This window comes from Melanostigma gelatinosum, assembly GCF_949748355.1.
Source record: "Melanostigma gelatinosum genome assembly, chromosome: 15".
NCBI lineage: Eukaryota > Metazoa > Chordata > Actinopteri > Perciformes > Zoarcidae > Melanostigma > Melanostigma gelatinosum.
Window position 1 is genome coordinate 7,039,815 of NC_136648.1, and position 14,923 is coordinate 7,054,737.

Sequence of the window (14,923 nt, forward strand, 5' to 3'; positions counted from 1 at the left end):
GTTTCTGTCCACACCTGTTTCGTCTCTGTCTTCATTATGTGCAAGCACCAATTAACCAGGCAATGTTCCTTGTGTGCCCACTTTCACTGCAAATAAAGCATTTCTATACCTGCAGTTTATTCCCTCTTCTTCTCTTTTTTTACACTTCGGCCCTGCCAATATGTTCCGGGAATGTTTCCCTCTGGAGTGACCTTGTCTATGTGACACAGAATAAACAAATTAGCTCTCAGCAGCAGGGTCAATAAAATATAACAGACTGCATATTCGTGATTAAAATCATAGCCAGTCAAGTATGTCGAACTCAACAGTCCATGTGCTTTTGGTTGCGTTTCTTTTAAATGATGTGTGCCATCAATTCCAATGGTTAAGTCATTTAACTCTATTATTTCACAAACCTTTTTTTTGTTCCTCTTCTGTGGTCCAAATTTTTTTAAACTCTGTTATATGTAATGTGTTTCTCCAGAGCCCTGTCAGTATACTTGAACATGGTTGAGTAGCGCGGGCCTGATGGCTCCACGGGGGGGTCCGGAAAAGAGTGTACAGGGACAGCTCAGTGGGCCACTGTAACAGCACTCGTATCTGTCTCAGGGGGTAGATTAAGCTTAATTAACTAAACCATCCAGCACGCTTGGATGAATGGATACAAGTCAAGGGCAGAGCAGTCACTGGCGTGCTCACACATTCTCTGGCAGGCATCGGGAGAGGGTTTTGTACCAAATATCATCATATTAAGTGTGTGCAATACAAGAAATACATTGGATACTGTAATAAAGCTGTGTGTACAAGTCACTAATAATACCCTGTATGCAGTCTTTATGCAGTCAAAATACAGTGACGTCTGAAAAGAGACGATTCAAACCTGTATTGCACGATGCAGTTTGGGGAACAGCCTTTCTACAATCTTGCATAGGTTCCTCATGTTACAACAATTTGAATTTGAGAGTTTGCTTTTGGACTTCGAAGCATTTCTGAGAAGTGATCAAACCTCCGATAGATCCCATCTTACTTTGCTGTGGAGCGACAGGAGGGAAAAGGACTCAAAATGTGTTTTTTGGGGGATTTGTGCTTTTTAATATGCAAAGTTTATTATCAGAATTAATAACATCAAAAACCACAGAGGAAAAAAAAAAACTAGAGCAACACAGAAAAAACCCCACCAGATGGAGATAAAATAGAAAAGGCAATCTAAGGCATTCTACTTCATATCTTCCAGTCAGTACAATCTCTTTTCCCGGATCATTTTCTTCGCAAATGATGTTGTTGTTCCATCCTGTTTTTAGCCACAAGCTAAACAGCTGTTGTTGTTTTCTTATGTCGTCTCTGCTACTAGCACTCCCTGGCCCTGACGTTCACTCCCCTGCTCTTCATTTCTCCAGGGCACCTCACCCTCCTCCTTTCACATCGATATCTCCCCTTTAATTCCAGTTATCTATAACGATAATTACTGCAACCATATGTGAATTTAATTGATGCCTTGAAATTGTGAAAATGTGTACGTGTATTTTGTACATATTGCTCATAAAATCGTATTGCCCGTTAATCCGGACTGTCAGGAAAATACGTGCAAATAGATTAAGTGTGTCAGCCTTATCATTACAAACAACTGTTTCCGTGAACAAATATGGATGACTTCATCCTCGTACGACATACACATGGCATGTATGACATTTTGCTAATGCACCTCATCCTGATTGAATTTGTCATGGGAGTAAAATGTTTGAAAAAAGGATTCGATTTACTCTTCAATTCACACCGAACAAACACATCTTTACTTTGCTCAGTTATGAATTCAGCAGGATGACATGTTTTGCAGTCGATTCTTAAAAGAAAAAAAAAGAAAAATAACCTTTACCTCTCATGCTGCATCTTGGCCTTATTTTGCCAACGCAGTGCTACATATCTCCACTAGAGGGGACAAGGGCATTGTCATAATGCTGTTTGTTTCATTATTACTGGACCACGTGATTGACAACAATCTAAAGCCTCAAAAACAGAGATGTACTCTCTTATAGCCTGACAATAAATCATCGCCAGTGGTCCCTAAAGAGCTGCACTGCATTGAATACATTTTCATCATTATTATTATTTATTTTTTGAGTCATCAACTTTTTTGGCTGCATGGGTTTTCAAACACAAATGTTATCCACAAAGAACAAATGCAGTCTGTCTCTGCATTTCCGACACCATCATACCTCTATATTTTAGGGTCGCTCTCCTCGACTTACCTGCTGTTGTCAGATAGAAAAAACACAGTGATTAACTGTGAAGGAGACTTAATTAACAAATCAAACATCTGGATATTCAGACTAAACCTACTGCAAAGGCTTAGCTGCCTCTTGTACGACTGGCCATTTGATGTATCAAACAGTGGGTCCTGATGTTTCTTGCTAAATTTTTCCCATCTGGCTGTTTTCGTATCTTACCTTCTTTTTTCTTTTCTCGCTTTAAAACTTTCATTTTTACTTTTTCCCATTTACTAGTACGGTGTATCTTTTTTTGCTACTTTGTGGCATTGTGGACAATGACTGGAGAAGAAGACGAGGACAGGTCTCTTGAGACAACATGACATCACACTAGAAACATGACATGGGAATAAACCTACAATGCATGTTGCAAACAATTATACATATGGGCCTCAAATAAGAGGGAATAGCTGTGTTCCCCTGGTATTTTATTATGTTTTACCCTCACATCAGATGTTATGTTTCCACATTGGTCAAGGAATTACTAACAGTTAGACGTTGGTGAAGGTTTTTGAGAAACCATTAGGGTCAAATTGCTGAAATCGCTTAATTATGACAATTTACATTTTCACAATAAAAATGTACCTACCTGTATGTAATAAAATACACAACAAAATAAAATATCTATAGTTTTAAGAAGACAACCCTGATTTAGTTTGGGATGAAATGAGCAAAAAAAAGACGATAAAAAATCAACGTGAACTTTTTGACTGTGAAAGTAAAAGACAAATGAATTTTTAAAAAAACAGTTGGTCGGCAATATAGTTCAGTTTGATAGCACAACACAAAATGACTCATGGTTAAACCATATTCACTTGTAAGAACAGATATTGTGTAAATATTGTGAAACATTAAACACACCAGTAGAATCCTGAAACTCCACTTGCAGTCTCAGCCTCATGCCCTCATGCCCTCATGCCCTCCTCATATACAGGTAACTGCTATCATATACGATCACCACTGTCTAAACTCCTAATGCCTTTATTACATATTGTGATTGAGATTGAGATGAACAAATCAGTTCTCTAAATCCTCCAAACATAACATAAAATGACATTATGTAAGGGAATATATTTTAGATGAAAGTGTAACAGATTGGGCCATTAACATTATAAAACAGCAGTATTCCCAGGACATTTATTTATTTATTCCTTTCGCTTTCAAACTGCATGTCAAAGAGTATAACCTCATTTACATTTCTGTCCACAACCCAACATAACCTCACATCATGAAACGTCACAAAACAGAGCACAAACGTTGCAGTCCAAAGTGCTTTGCTGTGCGATGAATGAAAACATTTTTAGCTTGGATGGTCCCGATGAAAAGTGGACCTCCAGACGTGGCACTGGCTCTTCAGTGCTCTACCCACTGAGCTAATATCCAACAGACCATGCTTTTTGGCTTACCCTTCCTTATCCTCAGGCTGCACCAGCTGCCGTCTACCTCCGACCACACTCCACGCCCCTGATATGTTGTCCTCTATACCTGCTTCGTCCCTCCTCCTCTTCATCTGTAGGTGTTCTGTCCCCCCCCCCCTTTTTTTGGCCGCAACTTTCCAAAAGGTGATCAGAAGTGATTTTCAACAGCGCCGTGCATGACTAATGGTGGAAACATGTTAAAATCATCGCAGAAATGTCCTTGGGAAGACAAATGAATTTTCAGCAGAATAATTAACTTAATTAACAAATTTGCATGCATATTCATCAGGGCCATTGAAGTCTTTCCAGCTCAGCTTGATGAACGTTGCTGTGTAATAACCAGCTCATTTACATTCTGCCATCCACTGCCATTTGTGTGGATTACTGAGAAAAGGCAGTGTGTGTGTGTGTGTGTGTGTGTGTGTGTGTGTGTGTGTGTGTGTGTGTGTGTGTGCATGATGCTAAGGGTACATTGCATGTGCAGACACTTTTCTCTTTCCCTTAACATGTCACAGGGAAAGCTTGATGAATTGATTTGCGATACTGTTTTGTTGGATATACTCCCCACTATTGGACCCAGCTGCCTCTCCTCACACACACTCACACACACACACACACACACACCAATATAGTGGAAGCATTCACATATTCATGCACACATACCTTGCGTTAATGTGACCGTGTGTGTGCTCTACACCCATATCTCCTTGCATCCTCCCACCCCCTCTCCCCTCTCCCCCTTCTCTCTGGTGGGCAGTTCTTGGCACCGATCCGGAGTCGTAAACCCTCCTGGGTTGCCAGACTGTGCGTTGTAAAAAAACGTGAGGCCCTCCGTACCCCCTCCCCGTCTCTGCAGGGCAATCTTTAAAGGCAGCAAGGTGTGACGGCACAGACTGGCAGCTTGGCAGCCATGCCCGAGGATACCAACGCTCCGTCAGCCGTGAACGGGCACCATCACATGGGCTCGCCTAAGTAATACGCTCGCCGTACATGTGCCTTTCTCATGCCTCATCTGTGCCAGTCAGAGACAAAGGAATTCATTAAGAAATTTCACATGGCGTTAAATGTTGTTGTTTTTTTTGCCGGGATATAGTTAATTGGGAATTTCACACAAGCTAAGGTAACTGAGGGAGAGATTATCCAAATGAGTTGGGAAAAAGTTAATTACACTCACTTGGCTTTATGTGCCCTTAGATCTGGTTGGGCACGGAACAACAGGAAAAGTTATTTTACGGAAGCGTGTGCTGGATATTTATCTTACAATATGTTTCTCATTCTCATTATCGCGTTTTCATCCAATTTAGGTGCCGCCGAACAAGGTTGGAAAGAAACACTTCCTGGTAGCAGCTTGTCAGAAGACCAGTGTTATCATACCAACATCAAAAGGAATGCAAGGCATATGCTTTTGCACCTTTAACATAATCAATATGCTGCGCTGTCCTGGGATTTTGCGAGAGCAATTATCACATTTATTCATGAAGAAAAACAGGCATAAAAAAAGCAGCATCACCTGACACATGAAATCTTGTGATATTCAGCATACTTTCTTCCCTTTGCCTCTGTGATACTTTCTCCTACGCTTTTTTCTGCAGACATATGTTTGACACTTGAAGCTGTTATCATAGCTGGAAGTGTGAAGGAGAATTGTTGCAGCTCTTGAGTGTTGTGACAGGAAAATGCTTTTCCGATACAGAATTGGCATTTTCAAGTCGTGTACAACATTGTTGGTCTTCCATACTGATAACAGCCAAGCCAAGTTTGCGAATCAGTTTCTCCAGAACTGTTTTGATAGATTCTTTGGAGAAGAAGTTGTGCAATAAAATAGTTTCCACACTTATTGGAGGACAAATTACATTTTTAATGACATGTTTTACTCATAAAAAGATGTCATTTATTGCGTTGTCTGACCCGCTTTGTTTTGAAGCTTCCACTGAAGCAAGACGACTACAAAACACAAATGGACCATTAAACTGACCTTCAAACTGGGGCCTATGAAAATCTAACGGCTGTCACCACACTGATGGGGACCACAGCCCGTTTCCCTCCAGTGCGAAATATGAAAAACACACATCAGATGCTGATTTTCAACAACTCTCACGGCTCGAGTGAATAAAACTATGGAAGCTTCGATGACAGAACATGAAAGGAGGGTTTGCACGGATGGAAGCAGCAGACTCTCCCCTGCAGACTTGCTTTGTTGGCCTGCTGGTGTGGTTGTTCCTTTTCTATAATAGCTGCAGTACATTTTAAAACGTGTTGCCTGATCCCCTGCTAAGCCACATACACACGTACACACGTACACACACACACACACACACACACACACACACACAGCGCTGTTACAGAGATAAACATGTGTGATGATAAAACGACACCTGGATTTGCCACGACACTATCGTGATCTTCTGTCACTTCCACAAACATGAACAGAAAAGTGTATTTTCAACATTAGCTGCAAAACTTGGCCAAGTCTATCAACAAATAGAATCTTGTATGTATCCCTTCTTTTGAGGTAGAGAGGGGGGGGATGTTTTTGACGATGGTACTGTTTGATGGTGCAATTGATGAGAAAGTTCTGAAGAAAGTCCCAAAGCCTCAGAGGAATTTGATTACCTCCATCCATTATCTGCACAGTGAGCAATCGCGAAGCTCACCATCTGTCATCCGTTTCATTTGCATCGTCAACACCTGCCCTGCCTGTTTATGCCTTCACATTTTTTATAAGCTGTCTTTCATGGCAGGGAAAAATGTTGACTTTTCCTTCTAAATATATTAATTTCCACAAGTTCAAAGAACATAGTGAACGCAAACAACTTGGTTTGTATCTGATAGAATATGGGGACTCTCCTCTTTTTATTGCTGCAGATTTAAGGAAAGAAAATACATACAAGCTGCTTTCACAGCTTAGTGAACATTGAAGTGTTTCATTTCATGGGCAAATTGATTGATAGATAGACAGACAGACAGACAGACAGACAGACAGACAGACAGACAGATAGATAGATAGATAGATAGATAGATAGATAGATAGATAGATAGATAGACAGACAGACAGACAGACAGACAGATAGATAGATAGATAGATAGATAGATAGATAGATAGATAGATAGATAGATAGATAGATAGATAGATAGATAGATAGATAGATAACTCACTCAATTTCTTCATCACACACATCCCCCATCCTCCTGTTTGTTACGAACGCATTGTGCTGCACACACTCCCTCCCTCCCTCCATCCATCCCGTCTCCCATATCCCCAGGTGGTGCCGACGGCTGCGGGGCCCATTAGCGACAGAATTCCTGCCTCCAGCAGGCCATGCGTGTCCCGAGTGACACATTTTTGGACCGGCACCAAGAATCCAACCCTCAGTAGACAGCTCACTTTCCTCTGCAGTCACCACAGTATGTGCATGGGTGTGTAATATGTGTGTGTGTGTGTGTGTGTGTGTGTGTGTGTATGTGTGTGTGTGTGTGAGGGGGAGAGAAAGAGAGAGAGACAGAGGCCTTGTGAACACAGCATGAGTCCCACAGGAAATGCTTGAAAGGCAGTATGGGACAGATTGGTGATGGCGCAGAATGGACTAGAATACTAAAAAGAGACGCGAAGATATTCTACAGCAGAGAGATCATACTTTGATCAGACGACTCTCCTGCCAGGTTGGGACATTTGTTACGGTCGTAACCTCCACAAAAATGTAAATCTGCATGTCTGACAATGTAAAACTGCAAAGAAGTGATCTCTTCTGTACAAAGAAACAACGACAAAAAGAAATTTAATTGGATTTTGCAGATGCCCATTGTTGTTTGTTGATGCTCTTTGCCAGCTGATGCTTGTATACCAAATTTTATTTTACAAACAAACCCTGCTCTGAGAAGAGAACTACTTCATTTTGAGATTTCTTTATTCAACTTTGCATTCAATGCATGCAGTGAAAGTATTGCACTGAAGTGGTTACCTCATCTGAATTGAGTGACATTAGATGGTCGATCAAGATTCTTGTTAATCATGAGGAGGAGTGATTATGAAACAATACGTTGTGAGTTAAGAAAGAGCAGTAAGTCCTTTTAGTATCGATATTATGAATGGATTCTTTCTCCACACTAATAGATAGTTAATTATGTACCTAATGACTCCTCACAAAGCGCTATATAATTAGTCTAGATGAGCCGAGAAAGTTCCTACTTGTTCTTACATGTTTAATGTTGGTGATTTCTCATTTCCAAATGGGAATGTGGGTGATGGTGGTGGAACATTAGTGTCAGTGGAGCGTGAGCTCTATCTCTGTCCAGCTAATAACACCCAATACATATAAAAGTATTGGGGTGGTCAATCCTTTGCCACAAACTTGGACTTTCATATTTGATGGAGCTGACAAAATACTGAAATAATTTACAGACAAAAAGAAGTACGTTATCTGACAGGGTGAGGTTACTTATGTTTGGGCTCAGTTAGACCCCAGAGAGGTCCAACTTGTTAGAACTCTTGTGAAAAAGCTCTGTGTTTATTCACGATTTATTCATGTCCGCTTTCAAAATCTCATAATATTCGTAAAAGTGATGAAGTATCAATGTTATAAAGCAATGCTATGTGTGTTTTTTGAGCTGTTGAGGAGGACATCTTCAGAACCACAGGCTGAACATGAAGGTTAAACATAATCCAAGATGTTCATGTTGGATTATGCATTCTAACGTAACGTACACTAAAATACTAGTGTTGACAAATCTCAATGAAATAGACAACCAGTGTTGACGGATCTCCCACAACCATTCTCTCATCCAGAATCATTGAGTCTTCCGCTTTGTTTTGTTCTCGCTGCAAAGCATCTTTACAACCAGTTGTTGCACCCATGAAGAGAACTGACACAGCGTTGGAGGTGGGGCCCTGTTCAATCCTATGAAAAAGTTTGGTTTCTTAATTACCTGACTTTTCCGCACTGCTTCTGCATCCATGGGGCCCAGAGAGCAAGCACACAAGCGTATCCTTTCACCCCGCCTCCCAGCCGCTTAATTTCCGCCGGTTCTCATTCTTCAGGGTGCCAAATACACACAGACTCTTTGTCACGCCCCTCAGCGTCTGACACCGAAGCACAAGTTTAAGCAATTTCAATACTTTCCTGTCATTATTAGACGCTCAGAGAAAATGTTCCGGGAGAGTGATGATGTGGTGAAACAACTATATGTGACTGTAGTTGGGACGAGACTGGGTTGCGAACAGAGGAAGATGATTAACTCTGGATTCGGTTATTAGTGCATTTTACTTTTATGACCTAATGGTGTAAGTAAAGATTTACCGAAAAAAAATCAATGAAAAAAATATCATCTGCTGATTTACAGACATCTCTTTCCCAATGTCAATGTATGGGGAAAAAGTATTTTTGGGTTTCATGGCATCACATGACACACCCAGAAAAGTTGTATTCCACCATTTGGCCACTATCTGAAATTGGCTTCAAAGCCCGGTGCTCTTCTTGGGGGCTTGGGCTCATAGAGCAAGCGCACTAGCGAGCCGCCTCCAAATTGCTCGATCTCTGCTCTCTCACATGAACGCCGTTTTTTTTATGCCGAGGAAAATAGGCCCGTATTCGGCTATTAGTGAATTTTACAACTTCAATTTATCAGTAAAGCAAGTGTTGTCCACTAAATTGTGGACAAGCGAGCTAACTAGGGAGCAACTGTAGAGAGGAATGTAGCTAGCATTAATTATTCCATGCCAACTTGCTACCAAGCTAGTTAGCTATCAATCTACCACAGTCAGGAAGGTCAAATCATCAATCCATCATTGAAATTGATCTCTCAACTGTGAAAGTGTACGTTAACTCATTGATGCGCCATGTTTTTCATGTTTCATTATGTTCTTCAAACTTGTGGAGTATTTCGATTTGTATCTATCGCACACCACAATGCAGTCATACCACATGCTCATATTCACAGTCGAGGGAATCGATACCACTTCACCCAGTAGCACCAGTGCATCTCTCAATGTGCCCTGAAATAGGGTGTTGCTGGGGTGTCAGAGGATCACACCTCTGTATGCTTCCCACCTGCTCCAAAACCCTCCCTATACGCTCTCATGTTGTAGCCACGCACACTTTCTCACACACATGCATGCACCCACCCAGTCGGAGTATACCCCTAGACAAAGAGCACAATGCACAAAGGTGATGTAGTGACAGATGCTCCTGTCACATACTTAGCATATCTCCACCTCCAAAATAGTGCATGCGCAGAAGCCAGTCTGACTCTCTCCCTCCACGGAAATCGGTTGCTGCTATTCATAACTCATTAATTTCCCCGACGGATAAAAGCAGCTCTTAAACCACAATCCTTCACCCAATATTTATCCAATCTGACCAAATATTATAATTAATGCCTCTTTCTCTCCCCTCTCCTTCAGGCCAATATATTCCCCCTCTTCTTCCTCCCTCCCACCCTCTCTAACCTCGCAGTGCCAAGTTCACAGATAGAGAGAAAGTACTTCCTGTGAGAGGCCGGGCCGCCTGCCAGAGAGACTGATCCACCAATCTGACACGTTAATGAGATCCTGGCCCACAGTACTGGAGTGTCAGGTCTCCTCTGCTGCAGCAGCAGCCCTGCCGTGACCTGCAACACACACCCAGCCCACACGCGCAAACACACGTCTTTACTCAAATGTGTAATTCTTTCACACATGCACCCACACGCACAAAAAATATAAGCATAAATGAATACGAGTGAGTCCCTCTCCACACACACACACACACACACACACACACACACACACACACACACACACACACACACACACACACACACACACACACACACACACACTTTGAGACGGGGAGGGTTCAGCTCCTTAAATCTGTCTACCGGTAATTAAAACACCAAATCCCTCTACTCCCCTCACCCACCAACCCAATCCTCACTTCACAGCCACACACACTCACTCGCACCCCCCCCCCCCCCCACACACCCCACAGACCCCCCTCCATCCCCACTGCCACCACCCCCGATTCCGCAGGAGAAATGATTATTAGGAATTTAATGGGGGAACGTTTCCCATCCCACACCATCTGGGGCTTGGGAATGGCACAAAATTTGAGGATGCTCGCCGACGTGGCGGTTGAACATTATTTTCATTTTTTCTTGACTGGTGCTCACATTTCCAGACATTGCAGGAAAAAAGGCTCCTGATTACAATAAATTACCATAATATATGACAAAATAAAATGCATATGTGAAAATGCATTTGTGTTTGTTTGTTTTTCTTGTGTTACAGGTGAATGCATGAAACTTTCCTCAACTTCTGAGGTGATTCCTGTTCTTCTGCAACTTATTCCGATAGAAACACAATGTTTGTTTTGCAGTAATTGCGATACCACATCTCAGCTTGCAAATTCACCTCGATACGATATACATCCCCCATTCCTGTCCTTCACCTCCCACACAGAGCCGGGCCATATGCTCTCTCTCTCTCTCCCTATACTTCTTTCTCCCCCTCTCTCTCTCACTCTCTCCACACAGCTTAATGAGCTGCATGAATGTAAGGGTACGTGTACACGTTTGACCCCGTCCTAAACTGCTGCACGCCGCCCCGTGGTTCCTGTGGGTGTGACCCCCCCCCTTCCTCCTCCTCCTCCTCCTCCTCCTCAGCCTCTCTCTGAGTCCCCAAGAGGGATTTGAATCTCTTCTGACAAGCACACGCATACTCATATTCACACACACACACACACACACACACACACACACACACTCATAGCCTGCTAGAAAAAGCAGTAAGACTGCATGGTGAGAATTTCAGTGAATGGGATAAATAAGGCCTGTGATGAAGGATGGGGAGCTAAAGAGGTGCTGTTAGGGCCCCCAAGGGACCTCCAGTAAGCCGGTCCTCCAGTTTTATGACGATACAGTAGGACAAAAGGATGAGTGAGGGAATGAAGCAGCTTTTTTGATGGAAAATTTATAAAACTCAATGTTTGTTATTTTCTTCTGCGTGTTGAATTTGTGATTTCAAAGATTTGTCTCGACTGCTGGAAAAACAGTTCCCCAAGAGCAGCATGGATGTCTTCATCAAGTCCAAACCCATGTTTGAAATGCTTTGCTGGAGAAATGCAGTTCACATGGTATTCTGGTTTGGGATCTCTAAAGCGGATTAATTAGAGAAGCTTAGGCTCACTTTGTTTTTCCTGATTTAGCTTTTGTTGTTGCTCTTTTAACTCTCCACAAATAAGTTTGTTCAATATCTTAATGTCATGTTTATCTGCAAAAACAAATATGACTATGTGATCTCTCGTTAGATTAGCCTACAGTAGATGACGGCCCTGAATTATTATTTTCTCTGTACAGAAACAAGACTTTGTGATGATTTGCTCATTCACCTTCCACAGAATTTAACACATGTTGAAATAGGTAAACTTATCTTCATGCATGCTTACGTTTCTTCCTAATTGGCTTGACAGGACTTTGAAAATATTGTTCTTTCTCTTTTCAAAGTGTCAAACGTGCATACATGTGTTTGCGTCCTTCCTGTCTCTAAAGTCACCCACAGGCCTTCTCAAACTCAGTTATCTGGTCCCTAAAATCACAGTTATACAATTTCAAAAAGTCAGCCATCCTTCATTACAGACAGGTGGTGAAAGTTAAGCTTGTTTATGTCCTTTGGTTTTTTTGTTTGTTTTGTTGTTAACTTTAATTTAATTGGTATACAAGTGACTATATCAACTATCAGAACATGTAAAGTCACAGCCCAAGCTTGAGTTTTCTTTCAGCATTGCTTTATATGAACATCATTTTGCTCCTGTGTTGTTTTGTAATTCATTCATGAATTTGAATTGGATAAAAGTTGCTACCTGATAACAAAATGTTTAAATGATCAGTGTGTGTGTGTGTGTTTTGTGTGTGTGTGTGTGTGTGTGTGTGTGTGTTTGGCCGCATGGAGTGAATGCAGTGAACTTTGCGCACTAACTCTTATACGCTTTTAGTCTTGATCAAAGATGGATTTAGCTATTTTCACTGTTTTAAATGATACGTGAAGGGGAAATCAATATTTTTAAAAGTGAAAGTAAAAACATAATCCAAGCAACGAAAGAATAAACCAGTCCATCCACCCGATCATCAACACGGTTAACCCATATCAATTTCATTTTTCACATAATTTTATTTACATCGGTTTGATGTTTTTTTCACTGGTATTTACCTTTATATGGTCAGTGATATCGCCAGTGAACTAAAAAATGACAGATGCGTATACATTCATTTTATTTCGGATGGCTAGAATCATATGTCTTTATGTTATCATAAGCATCTTTATGATAAAGAGCAGGAACGCAAAGTCAACGGGATTTAAAAAAATAAACTTTTCTTTGTGTCCATTTGGAGAGTGGGACCACCATCAACAGAAGGCGCTGCATCTTCAGGGAATACCAGTTCCACGTCTTTCCTCACTGGGAGGACTGGGATCTCTGGCTGACATCCAATACCTCGTGGGCATATTTGTCACATCAGCCATCTGATCGACCGAAATGAAATCAAATTATATCGACAAGCCTTTTTCACATAAATAATAATAACTCTGCGTTAGATTTGCGTCACGTTTTACAGATATCTATATAACTTTAACTGTTGGGTTAAAAATCCCACTTTAAGTGAAACTACAACATTTGTGTTCGTAAAGAAAATCATTTAGAAAATACATTTTGAACGGTCTGAAACACATAAGATTCTTCGCATCTAAAGGCCTCATATACGCAACCTAATTTGTCCGCCAAAACTCATAGGTTATATAAGATTATTAACATGTAAAAAATAAAACCAATAATAATAAATAAATCAAATTACGCCCGGGGCTTGATTCATTAATCTAACATTTTTTTTAATCGCCGTCTGCTGTCGATCATTTTCACAGAGAGCCGAGAAGCTGCAACATAAGTCTCTGACAGCCTCTTAGTTTTATTGCGACAAACACATCACAAAACATAAACACATTACTTCACGAATATTTCGATCCATAACGAGTTTTCAGGAGTGTGCGTGGACGTGTATAAGCATGTGGGTGTGGTACTGTGTGCGTGCGTGAGAGAGAGAGAGAGAGAGAGAGAGAGAGAGAGAGAGAGAGAGAGAGAGAGAGAGAGAGAGAGAGAGAGAGAGAGAGAGAGAGAAATAAAATATGAAGAATATCATCAAAAAATCATTCATCATTCGGGTAAAGTTACAAAATCAACTGAATTTATGAGTACAGTCACCAACATTGTGCAGAAATACTTGAAGTGCATCACAGCTGCTCTTCAGCAGGAACAAGAACGTGTAAAAAGTTCACATCAAACTATCTAAAACTGTCATTTCGTTGCATATCGATGGTCATTGTCTAATTTTTAAGGCATGTTGTTCGGATTCATGAAACACTTTGTTCACCTCACACGAAATGATTTCCCTTCCAGCTGCAGTGAAATACACAACGATGCAACATAAACCAATTTCAAATGTATGGAAGTTCACATAAAACGGTAACATTTTAGAATTGTACATCATTTAATAATATATTATCCACATTCAAATTGACGGACTTATCATAAATAAGCTTAAAGAAATAAATACAATAATTTACATTCACCTCGTTACCACACTATTTACTTCACATACAAATGCGTTTAGTATTTTTTTTTTCTCCGAAACCTCCTGTATTTATAGGACCAGTTCAGATGACATCCTCATCATCAGGTCTCCTGAACACGTGCACGTCTCCAAACTGTCTTTTTAAAAATAATTAATTTGTGTAATTGTTTTGATTAGATATTAGATTATGAGAAATGCCTTGAGTGGAAATAGACATATTTCATTTTTATAAGCAAAGATTGCATTTGGCTGCCTTGCATAGCTCAATTGACCTTTATTGCTAACAGACTGAATGTCTGGACTCCAATCATGTCTCAGCAAACTTCCCTGATGAGGCGAAACGTCTTTAGATTGTTCTTCCCCGGTAGCTGATTTTATTTCTCCACGAAAAAATTTCACTGACTGCTGCATGTGAACCTGATTAAATAAGCAGAAAATCAAATGTATTATTCACTGTATCACTTTTAAATAGCCCATGTCATGACCGACATCTGCAGCGCAGCCATTAACAAACAAATACACTGTAACTGTAACCAATTTGCTCAAAACCTGCATATTTAACGAATTACTCTTAATATGTGGTTTCCCACTAAAACAAGGTGACAATGAGCCATTTAATCTTAGTTTTCTTGAAATTACTCAGATTGAAATCATTGCATTTGTTTCCAA